We start from the raw sequence: 13,503 nt of genomic DNA, 5'->3' as shown, positions 1-13,503 counted from the left end.
ATTTATAAGGAGTCTAAGGAGGGTCACAGTATTCAATTTAATGCAGGTTGATTCAATTAACTATCATAATATGCTTCTTCAGTGAGCTGGTTTATGACAGTTTTGCCATTCATGTTTTCATCCCTAGGGTCTTCAGCGTCCAACCAACCAATCTGAAGCTGCTCTCGTCCATTTTCTGATTTCAATGCAGATTTTTGTAGTTTTGTTCATTCCTGTCACACTTTGTTATTGTGGTGCATATAGACACCAAGAAAATTCTGATGAATCACTTGCTCAAATACCACAACAGTTTGAATATCCCTGCTAGCCTGGATCTTAACTCTGTTGCATCTCACAGGCCATGCATCAGAGAGAATGGTAGAAATGTGCCTGGTTAAATGGTTAAATTCCTTGTGTAGCAAGCTGAACAAGACAGTTCAGTACAGTTTCGTGGTTCTGTCTCTTCCCCACACAACTTCCCACCCTGTGTCTGTTGCCTTTACCCAAGAAGGGTGAAGAAACTGACATACAGCAACCTTTTGGCTTATGCCTGTGACTTCTCTCAGCAATTCCTCCTGGTTTGATAACTCCATGTGTGAATAAAGACAAGAAGCAGCGCAGCATCAAAGCAGACTCCAGTTAGGCAGGGCTTTATTTGCCTCTGGGAGGCTGGAGAAAAGCCCATGTACTAAGGAGCTAATGTATACAGTTTCAGCAATGTCTGGAGCAACTGGTTTTCTCTGTTACTGAGGTTGTCAGGTGCAAGTCTTTTCTTGAAGAACAACAAGGCATTGCTTTGAAAATAATCTCTCTGTTGTTACATTTTATTTACATACAGGTATTTGGAGCCCCTGGGGTTCTTGTTCTTGTGGTTTTGTTCACAGCTCCCACAAGCAAAGATTGTCTCATTGATGAAAAGAAGAGAGAACTTAGTAATCATATTGCAACTGCAACAGTGTTAGGGAAAAAACAAACATGTAAGACTCATAACTAAAACCACAAGCAATGGCACCATGATAGCAAAGCTGCTTCTCTGGAAATCCCATGAATTTCCCGTTCTAGGCTGCTAAGCAAACCCTTTCTCTGGATTCACGTCTTTGCTGTTGATTCATTTCATCTTGCTCAGAAGAAACAGGTGATTGATGGCAGAAATTTTAGGTTTGAGATCAGCAGCAGAAGTAGCCATGCTAGCCCAACCCTAGCATGCCTTAACCTGTCCTACCTCCTGCTCTGCAGAGGGCTTGCTGCCCCCACTGAGTGCCTCAGTGGCTCAGAGGAGCACTGCAGATGCTACAGTAGATCTGGGGCAAAGGACTGTAGTGAAGAGCTGAAGCATCTCCTCATAAAACGTAAGATTGATGATGTTTCATTGCCAGGAATAGGAGAAGAAAGCAGGCAGATCTTTGCCCTTTGGAGGAGAAAGACAGACAGAGGAAGTCATGGAAACCACCTGCCTGCCAGGAAATGCCTAAAAGAACAGTCCCCAGTAAGGCATCCTGCCTTGCAAAGGGTGGCAAGATTAGATTATAATAGGGTCCCACAATGATCTCATGAGGAGTGTGAAACAGCCAAAAAAGCAAGGACAGGGTATAAGTACAGTTTGGGTAATGGGTCCCAGTGTTGGCAAGCTGATGGATGAGAGTTGTATGAAGGCAAAACCTGCCCTGCTGCACACTAAGTGCTGCAGAGCAGCTTCACCACATGCCAGAGAGGCAAGCTGATCCCTGGGGCCAGGGCTGAGCTGAAGTCAGCAGCTAGCCCAGCACCCCTGCAAGCTGGTTGGGTTGCTAGGAAGGTGGAACATCTCACACTGTGCTCCTTGATGTGGCTGCAGGGCTCTTCAGCTTTTTGAGGGTCACTTGAGGTCTTACGGTGTCTGTTTCTTTGAGGTGCTGCAGACAGTGACTTGAGCCCAGTGGGAATTAGTTAGTTGCATAAATCTTCACAACAAAACAAACAAACAAACCCCAAAAAACCCCATAGCACCAGGTTGCTTGTGTCCTCCTTGCTTCAGTTAGGGGAGTGACTTCTGGTTGCTATGGCTCCTGGTAAATGTGATGGCAGGTAAGCAGAGGCTGCATGGCCCATGATCTCCCTGTCCTTATGGGAAGTTTCACAATAGGTCCAGGATGGGATGGGCTCCTTGGGGTAGTGTGTCTCATGTTGGTGTCTCACTGACCTTTTGCAGGCATTTTGCCATACTTTCTTTCTCAATTTGCTTTTTTGGTACATTTTTCTTAAGAATTTATGCTTTCTCGGAGATGCTATGTCCCACAATATCCTCCTGTAATGACGATTTCCTTTGCTTTTTATCATAAACTTGGGATTTACTGCTACATGTAAGCTGTATTGGAGTACTGTCTTAAAGCCAGCTTCTTGTCCTTATAGCATGTGAAAAACCATGATAGATATACTTTAAATAGTTAAACTTTATTAAGTACTAAAATTTAGTGAAAACTAAAAAATCCGAATGGGAAAGGGGAATCAGTTTGGGGATTAGTCATTACTGAGTAGGATTTTACAGAGGAGTAAAACTAGCGTACAAATGTAAACTAGCTTTGCATCCACCCACCATACCATGTTTGCTTGCTGAGAAACATCAAGCAAGAATCAGTAGGCACATCATCTGATTTACTGCAGCAAAGGTTCATGGGTCAAAACAATCTAGCAAACATCTCAGACAGCAGATGTACATGCTTGACCTGGGAAAGACCTGCTTGCAAAACATCACTTAGTGATCCCTTGGCCATTTAGTTGCCCAGCAGCCTTTGCCCAGAGCTGTTTGCAGATCTTTGGTATTGCCTGTGTGCCCACTCTCCAAAAGATGTTTCACAGGGACTGCTGCAAGCAAAAAAATTTTCCACCCAGTCCTGCACTCTACCCCTTCCTTTGGCAGATTAGATCCTTGGACAGTTACACAGCATCCATGAGGTTATGGACAAATGTGTTACGCCATGGAGGGCTCCTTTGCCTCTGATATGACCCTTTGCAGTAAGTGTGCAGATTAAACCTCCTCTGTTCCAGCAGCCTTCTCATGTCTTCCTCTGACAGCTCTCTCCTACCAAGCCTCAACCACCTCCCAACAGATGGCAGCAGCCTTGCACATTGCCAGCGCACAAGGCTTGACACTGTGCACAAGGTTTGACACTGTGTACAAGGCCTGACACTGTGCACAAAAATTATGCTTTTGTCTGGCAATTTTGGGGATGTTTTTCATCCCTAATCACCCAAAGACCTTTTGTTTTCCAGACAAATGTAGTCCAATAAAGAGACTAACTCCTTTCCTCTATCTCTTCCCAAGACCTTCACAAGTGCCTTGTTTCTTCTAACAACATCAACTTTTGAAGGCAGGTTTTGTCAGCACTGACACTTCTCCTCTTTCTCTTCTACTACTGCCCTTAAGTCCATTTCTTCTTCCTTTCATCTTTCTTGATTCAGTACTGCCTTTTCTTCATCCCCTTGTGTGATTGGGGGAGCTTTTTCTTCTCTGTACCTGCATCTTCAGAGCAACACCTCTTCTTAGAAGGCAACTGAAGGGTGAGGGAGGTCCTTTTGCTTAAGACCTCAGCATTGGTCTGTAAAAGCAAAAAAACCATAGGCTCCAGAAAATGTGTGAAGTTTTAGATACATTTTTTCCCCTAATTTAAAAAAATAATCATGCCAGGCCATCTGTTGCTAGTGTAAAAAAAAAAAAAAAAGATGTAAATAGATGATACATAGTGTACAGAGTATCACATGAGTGCTCCATCTGCTGTGAGGAAAGTCACCATTCCCCAGCAACAACACTGAGTGCTGAAGTGCAATACAGGGTTTGGAGCAGACTTAGGCTTTCCAAAGGCATAACCAGCTCTAAAGGCTGCCCCAAAAGGAAAATAACTCAAACAAGAGTGGATAGAGAAGATCTTTGCATATCAATCCCTTCTGTTTTTCTGGCAAGAAGCAATAATGGCTGCGCTAGGCACAGGATAAGTTATACTATGCTCTTGTTCCAGACTCTTCCCAAACTCAGGAATCCCACTCCTTTACTTATATTTTCAAGGTTTACCTGGCAGCCAACAAACTAGCAAGTGAGATACAGATTTACCTAATGAGAGCAGAAGGCTCCTGCAACGTCAAAGTCCTTGGACAATGAAGTGGCAGGTGAGATACAGCTTTGATAAACATGAAATAGTTTGGTGTGCTCAGTAAAGATCAGAAAAGGAAATAAAAGGTTGAGAATTACTGTGAAGAGAATACAAGTATTAATTAATTCATTCTTTGATGTGTCTGCATTGTGAACCCTCCATCTAGTTCTGGTCTCCCTGTGAGTGAAGTGACAGGACAAGACCTATTCTGAAGCACCAGAAGTACGGAACAGGTCTGTGCTAGAACATGGCAAAAGGTACTAGGACTTCTAACCTGCAAAACAGAGAATGTATGGTAGAAGCATAAGAAACCACAACTCAAATGGCAAACATGAACAGCAAATCACTGCTTCTCATGCCACTAGGTCTGCGTGACCACCCATGAAGTTAGCAGAAAACGATGAGCTGAAGTCTTCACAAGACACACAGTTAACTTCTGCTGCTGGAGCTGAGCTTGTGACGTTTCCAAAGGCTTCTAAACAAATCTGTGGCACAAATTCCATGATAACTGTTAAATGTGGAGGCTCCAGAGCAACCTCTGCCTCATCATCAGCAGATGGAGGATGATCTTTTAATCCACTTGACTCTTTCTGAAGTGTCTGCTATTAGCCAGCAGCTGTATCAAACGGCCACATAGTGTCACCAGTTTAGGAGCAGCAGTTTCCCAGAATTCATGCTTTCAGCCTGCAACATACTTGGAACAACAAGGTGGTGCAAAAAGAAAACCACAGACAAAAATCCTTCACAATACCCTGTAGGAAGCACTGCTCGGTTGAGAAAATTATCCCCTTCTTCACAGTACCTTCCTCTGCTAGGTTCTCCCTGGAGGTTGTGAGGAGAGGGATTGTGAAGGGCAGACTTTTGCTCCAGGTGCAGAGACCATGCTGCCATGGCCTACGTGCAGCCCAGGGGTAGGGAGAAAGGCAGCAACACAGGAATCAGCACAGCTCATTTGGCTGGACTTCATGGAGGGCTCACCACCCCTTGGTCTTCTCTGGTTACCGCAGGAAGGAAACATTATCCAGTCCAGGGAGAAAGAGTGAACCATCCCTTGAAAGCACCAGTGGGCATTTATCTTTCTTTTCCAGTGCTGGAGTGTGTCGTCCATCCCCTCTTCATTTCCAGAGGAGCAGACGGCTTCCCTTCAGGGGTACAGCTGGTATTAACAGCTCTTCACCCCTGAATATGACAGCAGTGTCTTAACACAATGTGGATTTTCACAGTGAATTGATGACTAAGGAAAAAAAAAGAAAAAAAAAAAAAACGGAGGAGAAAGCATCTGAAGTCTTTTGGGAAAGGGGAAATTTGAAACACAAGGATGCCCATGTTCTCCCTGCCTGGCCCAGATCAGGACACCTTGTTACAGTGGTTCTTGGTACTGGCAGACACAGAAACAATCGAGTCAAAGACACCCCACTTCTGGGTTGAAGACAGCTGTTAACAGCAGGATGAAGCCTCCCCTGTACTACCAAATTTGTCTGGGGAAGCAGGACACACACAGGTTTTGCGAAAAGCAAAACCAGTTGCAGAAGAAGAATAGCACCCCACTCACCCCAGCCCAAATACTGCTGATCCAGACAAAGCCTGAGTTTTGCTATTGCTCAGGAAAAGGTATCACAAAACACTATTTTCTGCCTTTTAAAAAATCTGCTCCCTTGGAACATAAAGGAGGACTAATTCTGCCTACCCAAGGGTGGTGATGCAGATGCATATCTGCCCTTGTACCTTACCATGTTGGAGAAATGTTCCCACTAGGGGTGATTATGGAACACCCAATGCAACAGACCAAGCAGGAGATAAATGCAGTTTGTAGCCAAGTCAGTAAGCAAACAGTAGGTTTGGCGTCTTAGGATGGGGTTGTGGAGCTAGTGCCAGCTGTTTTGCACCCCATCCCAGTCTCCCCAGCCAGAGCTCAGTGATGGGCAGCTCCTGCAGCAGACATAGAGGAAGAGAGCTGGCACAGGGATCCATTTCCCTGCCTGAAAAGCTGCATCTCAGAGATCTAATGCAAGCAGAGCAGAGGCAGGTGAGCCATATCTGAGATTATGCTCCTGCTTGTTTTCAGAGGGCATTTAGGCACGTGTAGACTGGTTGTGACTGGGCCATTCCCTTTTTTCACCTTTAATGGCTGCTTGAGAGTCCTGAATGGTCCTAGTTTTGAATTTATACCCTCTATGTGGATGAGCAAACAAGTTGTGCCTTGTCTCCACTGGACTTCTCCACCCTTTGCTGGCTGCCTTTCAGTTATCTGCCAAAGTGTGTTGAAGGCAAATATTTGCTCCGTGGTCTCAGACACTACCTCATTCCTGTTTGCCCAGGTTCTCACTTCAGTGCCTTGAACATTGTGCTTACTCCTCCCACACCCTGGGATGTTCAAACAGATACCCGAGTCACAGGGACATGGGCTTTGTGCATGCTGCTCTACTGCATGCTCTCCTTTCCTGGTGCTGGCAAACATGAAGAAGAGACAGCACAGTTTCATAGATGTCCAGGCTGTCAAACCCACACAGAGTCCCTGCAACAGGCATGTCCTTGCTTTGAAGAGCACCAGCACAGCTCAGCACCACACTTAGCACCAGGAGGTGAAGTGAAGTGGCAGGCACTGGGCCTGCTTTCTGTAGAGCTTTGTGTAAAGACTAAGCCCGTGTGTCTCGGTTTGGTTGGACTCTGTTCTGTTGCAAACCAGGATGGGTAGAGGCTTGGGGTGCACCTTTTTCGTCCACCTGTGTGTGCCTTGCACACAGAGCTGTCACCTGAGAGGGTTGCATTTAATTATTTGTATAATTTTATTCCATTGGGCTGCGCTTCTATGAGGACATGCAAACTAGATAAGATACTAGTTGTGGACAACGAGGAGTGCAGTGCCTGAAACAGCCTGGAAAGGATGCCTGGTCTCCTCATCTTGGCAAAATTGTTCAGTTAAGGCAGCTGCAGGCCCATCCTTCCCAGAACTCTCTCAGTCAGGTGTTCAGTTTGACTTCCCCTTGGAAGAGCCCTTGCTTAAGGAACAATAGGAAAATTAATTTCTCTGTTCTCATACCTTTCTTTTTTCCCCTCTTGTCCTGAGCTTACAGCTGCAAAGCTCTGAAGAGCAGCCAGACTCTTCCCTCTACAGGGCAGTGTCACAAAGACCCCTGTGTGACCTGACAGCAAAGATGGCTTTTATGCACCTGGGGAAGTTTAGCCAGGACAAGCACCAGTGCTAATGTAGTCTCCAATGTCTGTCACAGTGGAGCAACAGCTTTGCAGAAGGCCCCACATGGTTTTAATCTGGAGAAAAACAGCACACTGAGAGGTCAGGTTCCCACTCTTGTAATAGTTCCCAGAGAGATGGACACTCTCTGCTGCAGGTTTCCTGCTCTGGGGAAGCAGTGCAGCTGCTGCAGTGACGTGATGTGGTTAAGAAGCAGTACAAACACTGCAGTACTCTCCTGAAGATCTGTCAAAGGAAGAGGTTCTCACCTTCCTGCAGCTTCCTGCAGCTTCCTGCAGAGCTGGTGTGTGTAGCAAGGGATCAAAGTTTGTGTTTTTAACAAAGCAGAACCGGCATGCAGTTTGGCACATAGCAAACATTTTCATTTCAACAATTTCTGTTTCTGGCCCAGCACATTCACTTCTCAAAAGACAACAGAGGGTACTATAAAGTCTCTCCTGGTTTTGGCTTTCAAAAGGAAAGTAGTGATGCCAGTTTTGAAAGTAGAAGGGAAAGACAGCAATGGCAGAAGGCAGCTGCCCGTCAATCTCAGCTGCACAGCACAAGGCAGACACTCCCCTAGGCCATGCTTTGCAAATCTGTCATTTCCCCAAAACGACACTGAGTCACATTTGCCCCAATTCTCATTTAGAGAAACTGAAAGAACTAACCGGCAAGACACTAAGAAAGGCTTGTCATGAGTCACTCTGCCAGAGCCATATCTGAAAAGGGATGGGAAAGCCCAGAAGGCTGTTACCAAAAAGCAGCCTATGGGCAAGAGTGTCCCTCAAAATTCCTATAATCAGTAATCAGTAGGACTCAAGCACCTTCAGAAAGGCAGTACAAGGGGAATACTGAAGGTTGAAGATGTTCAGTGATTTGCAGTCATTTGCATAGCTTGGTTTTGGCTTGGCTCATTCCTATCCACTGTGCCTGATCTCAGGTAATCTGGAAATAGATTTCAGAGCAGTCATTAAGAAAGCATTTTGTCCATCACCCATTAAAATTGGCTGCATCATGAAAGAGAGTAGTTATAGCTGGGGAGTGAGAGTTGCTAATCTCAGATTAACCCAGCTGTCCAGCAACTGGAGTTAAATCTCTATCTCTTCTCAGAATACAGTGCAAAAAGAGACTGAAAACATTCCCCTCCAGTCAGCTCTTCCTTAATCTTCAGCTGCAAAAGCTAGAAAGTCTTGTCCTGTGGTAAAGGAGCAGAGGTATTCTGGTACCTTTGTTGTGTTTTCTTAATTACTTTCAAGATGCCAATTTTCTAAAGTGTATTTTGGGGAATAGTTGCAAGTCTCCCCATGCTGGTGTTCTGCCACAAAGTATTTACACTAGTCTTAGTTTTGTGTAATTGTCTCTTTGGGATTTTCCTTCATTTGCTCCCCCATTTAGGCATGCTAAACACAACCCCAAAGAGAAGTGAGATCCAAGAGCTCCTCGGAGCCAATGGTCAAATCTATAAAGCCTATCCAATTTTAAGAGCCAGGCTCTCTCTGTGGCTTTACCCTAGTCCTGCCCAGCAACACTGTGCTGACCCTGTAGGCTCACAGTGCTCATGAGTTAAGCAGTGCCTCACCTCTAAAGCTGCAGTTATTGGTCAGTTCACCAACCTGAGATTTTTCTCTTTTGGGTATTGACAAATGAAATCATAGAGGGGAACATTCCTGCTAGTAGACACTGTTTCTGTCCTTCTCTGTTCAGGAGGATGTATTCAGTGAATTTCAGGGCAGAGGAAGTCGAGGAGAGAGAGAGACAGGAGACAGAGAGCTGGGGAGGCTGCCAGCTGCAGCCAGAGGGAGCAGGTGAAACAGCATTAGGGTTAGAGATAAGCAGTGAGTGGGAGGCACTGAAGAAGAGCTCAGGCATAGAGAAAGGATGGCAATGGGGTGGAGAGGAAGGCAAGGACAGATGTGTATCAGCATCAGGACCTGCAGAGCATTAAGGGGTTCAGCTTTTTGCTGAGGAATAGGGTAATACAGGGGGAGAGAGACTCTCCTGTAAAACACAGGCCATGTGTAGCTGGAAACCTCCTTCACGGTTTAGGATTTGCTTAAGACCTCTCACTGAGGTTGCTTACCAGATGCAACAGTTGCAGCTATCAACCCATTTCATATTCCTTTCAGTTAGGCCCACAGCACAGGGTTATGGGCCACTATGTTGCTTGCTGCATTGCCTACCAGTCACCAGGAGCAGCAAGCTCCCTCTGGAAACTGCAGGGAGACCCCTCTACCAGGTCCAAAAGAAAAAAGTTGCTTCATTAAAGGAAACAAACAAACAAAACCAACCAACCAACCAAACCAAACAAAAACCCCCAAACAACCCCTGCCACACACTCAACCCCCCACCCCAAAAAAAACAAACATACAAAGAAAAACCCACAAAAACCACCCTAACAAGCTGAGGAAAGAATAAGCATTTAACCCTGTGCTTATCCAGCTGGGGGTTGGCAGTGTTCAGAACTGTTGCATGGCAGGGGGGTTGGAAGTGGATATCTTTAAGGTTCCTTCCAACACAAACCGTTATGTGATTCCATGACTCTGTGGCTTCAGTACAGAGGAGCTACCAGGTCCAAGCAGGAATCTACTTAACACAACAGGATGGCTTGGAGATTCACTTACGGAAGATGTATCCACAGATCAGTAAAAACTGCAAGGATATAGTCAGAAACTATGTGATCTGCCTGCCCCATATCTCTTTTACTATGCTGCACTACTTTATTCCTGAAGAATGAGCTTTGAGGCACCCTCCAAAACTCAATCTTTACAATGTATTACCCATAGCCATCAAATCATGGTTCATGACACATATCTAGGGAGCTGTCCTTTGCAACTTGGACTTTCAAGCCAACAGGACGTTGGGTTGCATTAATAAAGGTATCACAAGCAGGGATAAAGATGTCATTCTCCTACACTACTCAGCACTGGTCAGGCCCCAGTGTACACAGTGTGAGTACTGTGTACAGTTTTGGTCCTTGCTTATACAAGACAGATGCAGACAGGCCGTAAAGGGTCCAGAGAAGGGCCACAAGAATAATCAGAGGACTGGAAGACCTGTCATGAAGGGAGGCTGAGTGAACTGGGTTTGTTCAGCCTTGAGAAGAGAAGGCTTAGGGGAGACCTCATAACCATGTACAAGCACATGAAGGGTGGCTTTCATGAGGAGGGAGACTCCCTTCTTACAAAGAGTTACATGGTAAAAACAAGGGGTAATGGGCACAAGTTGCTACTGGGGACATTTTGACTGCATGCCAGAAAAAAATAAAATAAAAAAATCATCATTCCAACTACTGGACATTGGAATAAACTCCAATGGGAGGTGATGGATTCCCCTACATTAGACAGTTTCAAAGCCCAGCTTGACAGGGTGCTGAGCCATCTCATTTAAACTACATTCTTACCCCGAAAGGCTGGACTAGATGATCCTTGAGGTGCCTTCCAACCTGGTATTCTACGGATCTGTGAATCAGACTTCCAGCCATGCCTGGCTTGCAGACCACAGGCAACAGCCTCCATTCATACAACCACTGGTCTGAACTGATGGACCCATCAGTTACAGTCGTTAGCTCCTGAGACAAGTCTTTTTGGGACTGATGTTTGAGAGCTGTGGCAAGAAGATGAAAGCACAAATTTCAGATTTGGCAGGATGATTCAGATGAAATTGTCATTTATACTGCCTGACCTTGCTTACTGTTGGTTGCAGGAAATTCAATGTCATGTCTTGCACATGGCTATGTCACAGCAGAGAAAGGCAAAACTCTTGAAAATTACATAATGTGCCAACTGCAGGTGAAATGGAAAGTAACCAGCCCCCATTAGGACAAGAAAGAGAAGTTCATAGCTTTTTGTGTCACCTGTTCTTTAACTTCTGTCAATTTCCAGAATCATCTGAAGGGTGTATGCCAGAATTTGAGTCATCCAGTCTGAAAGGAGAGAAATAGCAGGCTGCAAGTGTACCACTGGGCCTTTGCTTCACCTAGTCTAGAAGATGTAGTGCCAAGAAATAAGTGATGACTTGTTGAATTGCATACTGTGCAAGGGCCATCTTTGTTTTGCTCTTGAAAGCACCCTGGAGACAGAGAGGGAGGAGAAAGGAAAAATGTCAGAAGAAAATGTAAAAGAAAAAGACAATTATCCTGCAGGTTATTCAACCAATGAAAGGTACTTAGTTTTTATTCCACATCTTGTAGAGCACAATCAGTCTAAACTATGTCCTTGACCACTTCTGAAAGCACCACTCTGAGGCATTCAGGGCCAGAAGAACTGAAAGCTTAAAGAGAACATGTAGAATGATTTCTCTACCACATACTCAAGATATTTTTCTATGGAACTAGGCTATGAAGTTCAGGCTGACACTCAAAATGATATCCTCAACCATTTATTAAAGCAGTGAAGGCTCTCATGATGTTGTTGTTCTTCCTTCCCTCTGTGTTTAATTTGGAAAGTATCTAGAATATTCTGAGAGTGTTACACACTCTCCCGAGAAGAAACCTGTGTTAGAAATTTGCAATTGGAGTGGTCTGGCTATGGTGTGAAATGCAGCCTGCAGCCACACACGACGTGGAAATTAAAAAGCATTAACTAACTCCCAGAGCGCTGAAGGGGGCATGGTACACATTTAGAAGCCCTACTAACCTACACAAAACTGATTATGTGGTCACAAACCATCAATGCTAACGTACAACATCTTGAACTACAGAGTACTCACAGCTTCCTCTTTTTTACCCCTAACATTTGCATGCTTCTGAAATCTTGGTATCTGCATCTTAAACCAGAAGAAACTGGTTCCTGTACCTTTTCTTCAGTGTCAGAGCTGGAACTGAGGATCCCCTAAAAAACAAGCCTGGGTCCAGCTATGTGCTGTTGTGTGAGCTAGCACAGACAGCACCATCAGCACTGCCTTGCTTCTCAGCACTTCCTGTTTGAACTTGGCATCCTCAGAGCATTCTTGGTGGGGCTTGGCACTCAGCCCTTCCCCTCGTCACTTGGTTTGGAAGGATGTATCCTGAAGGCAGGGCTGCCTTCTGAGAGCAGGGGAGCTGGGACTTCAGAAGTGTTTCTAGCACGTGGCAATGTTTACTGAGTAGCTTTCCTTTGGGAATTTATCAAGATGTAGCAAAAGACGTAAGAATGATCAGAGGAAAGAAAAAGAGTAGCTTTATTTAACAGATTTCCTCCAGATGAGGCCTCAAAAGAGCTACTACCATCACTAATTCTGCTGAAACTGAGAAGTCAAGAACAGGCAACTATAGTCCCATCCCAGACTACTGGTAACTCCACAGTCAGCTCCAGTCAACAGAGCTGGACTTCCCCTTCTTCTCTTTCACACTATTTTTTTAAAAGAAGTTTAGTTTTCAAATTGCACCTGCTCTAGCACAGGCAACAGTTATCCTGAAGACCAAAATTTTTACAACAAGAAATCCTTCCTTGCACTTCACAATATTGATACAATCAAAAGAAGCAAGATACTAAGCATGATTAAAAATATTTTTTAAAAGCCCAGATTAACAAATTCTTCTTGGATTTTCCAATAAAATGACAATTGACTTTTACATTTTTGATGAAATAATGAAGATCACAGCCAAAAAATATGAATATAAAGCAATTTTAATTTTCCTCTAGATATTTATATCAAAGAAATAATACTCGTGTCCAAGTACTGTACATACAATATCTTCCTTATAAACTCTTTAGTTTAAAACACATGTACAAAATTGCACATTGCAGTTTGCAAAAAATCATAAATACCTTTTTGCATGTAAACAATTCCAGCACAAGGATCAATGTTATACATTCCAAAATGTCTAAGTGTCTGTTCAGAAACAAACAAAAACAAACAAACAAACAAAACCCACTGTGATCTCAATAAAGGTCCTAGCGTTACAAATCAGTCATTAACAGATTTCTAACTGATGTACTACACACAAGGATACATAAATGAGCACAAGGCAAGTCGCCTTTTAGTCAAAGTACTTCAGACAGAGGCTTGGCATACAATTCTGCTGCCATTTAAACCCATGGTGTCCATCCCACAGTATTTAGTGGTAGCAGCATTGAGTTAGTTTTTCCAAGACTGCCAATCGCAGTATGCCTTACTTTTAATTCTTAAACAAGTGGCCTACCAGTGAATAGTAGGAACTGGAAAATTACTGTAAACACAGTTATCGCTGTTGTATATTTAGTAAACACATCACTAAATTAAGAA

This window comes from Indicator indicator, chromosome Z, assembly GCF_027791375.1.
Source record: "Indicator indicator isolate 239-I01 chromosome Z, UM_Iind_1.1, whole genome shotgun sequence".
In the NCBI taxonomy this organism is placed as follows: Eukaryota; Metazoa; Chordata; class Aves; order Piciformes; family Indicatoridae; genus Indicator; species Indicator indicator.
Note: the sequence above shows the minus strand (reverse complement) of the source record.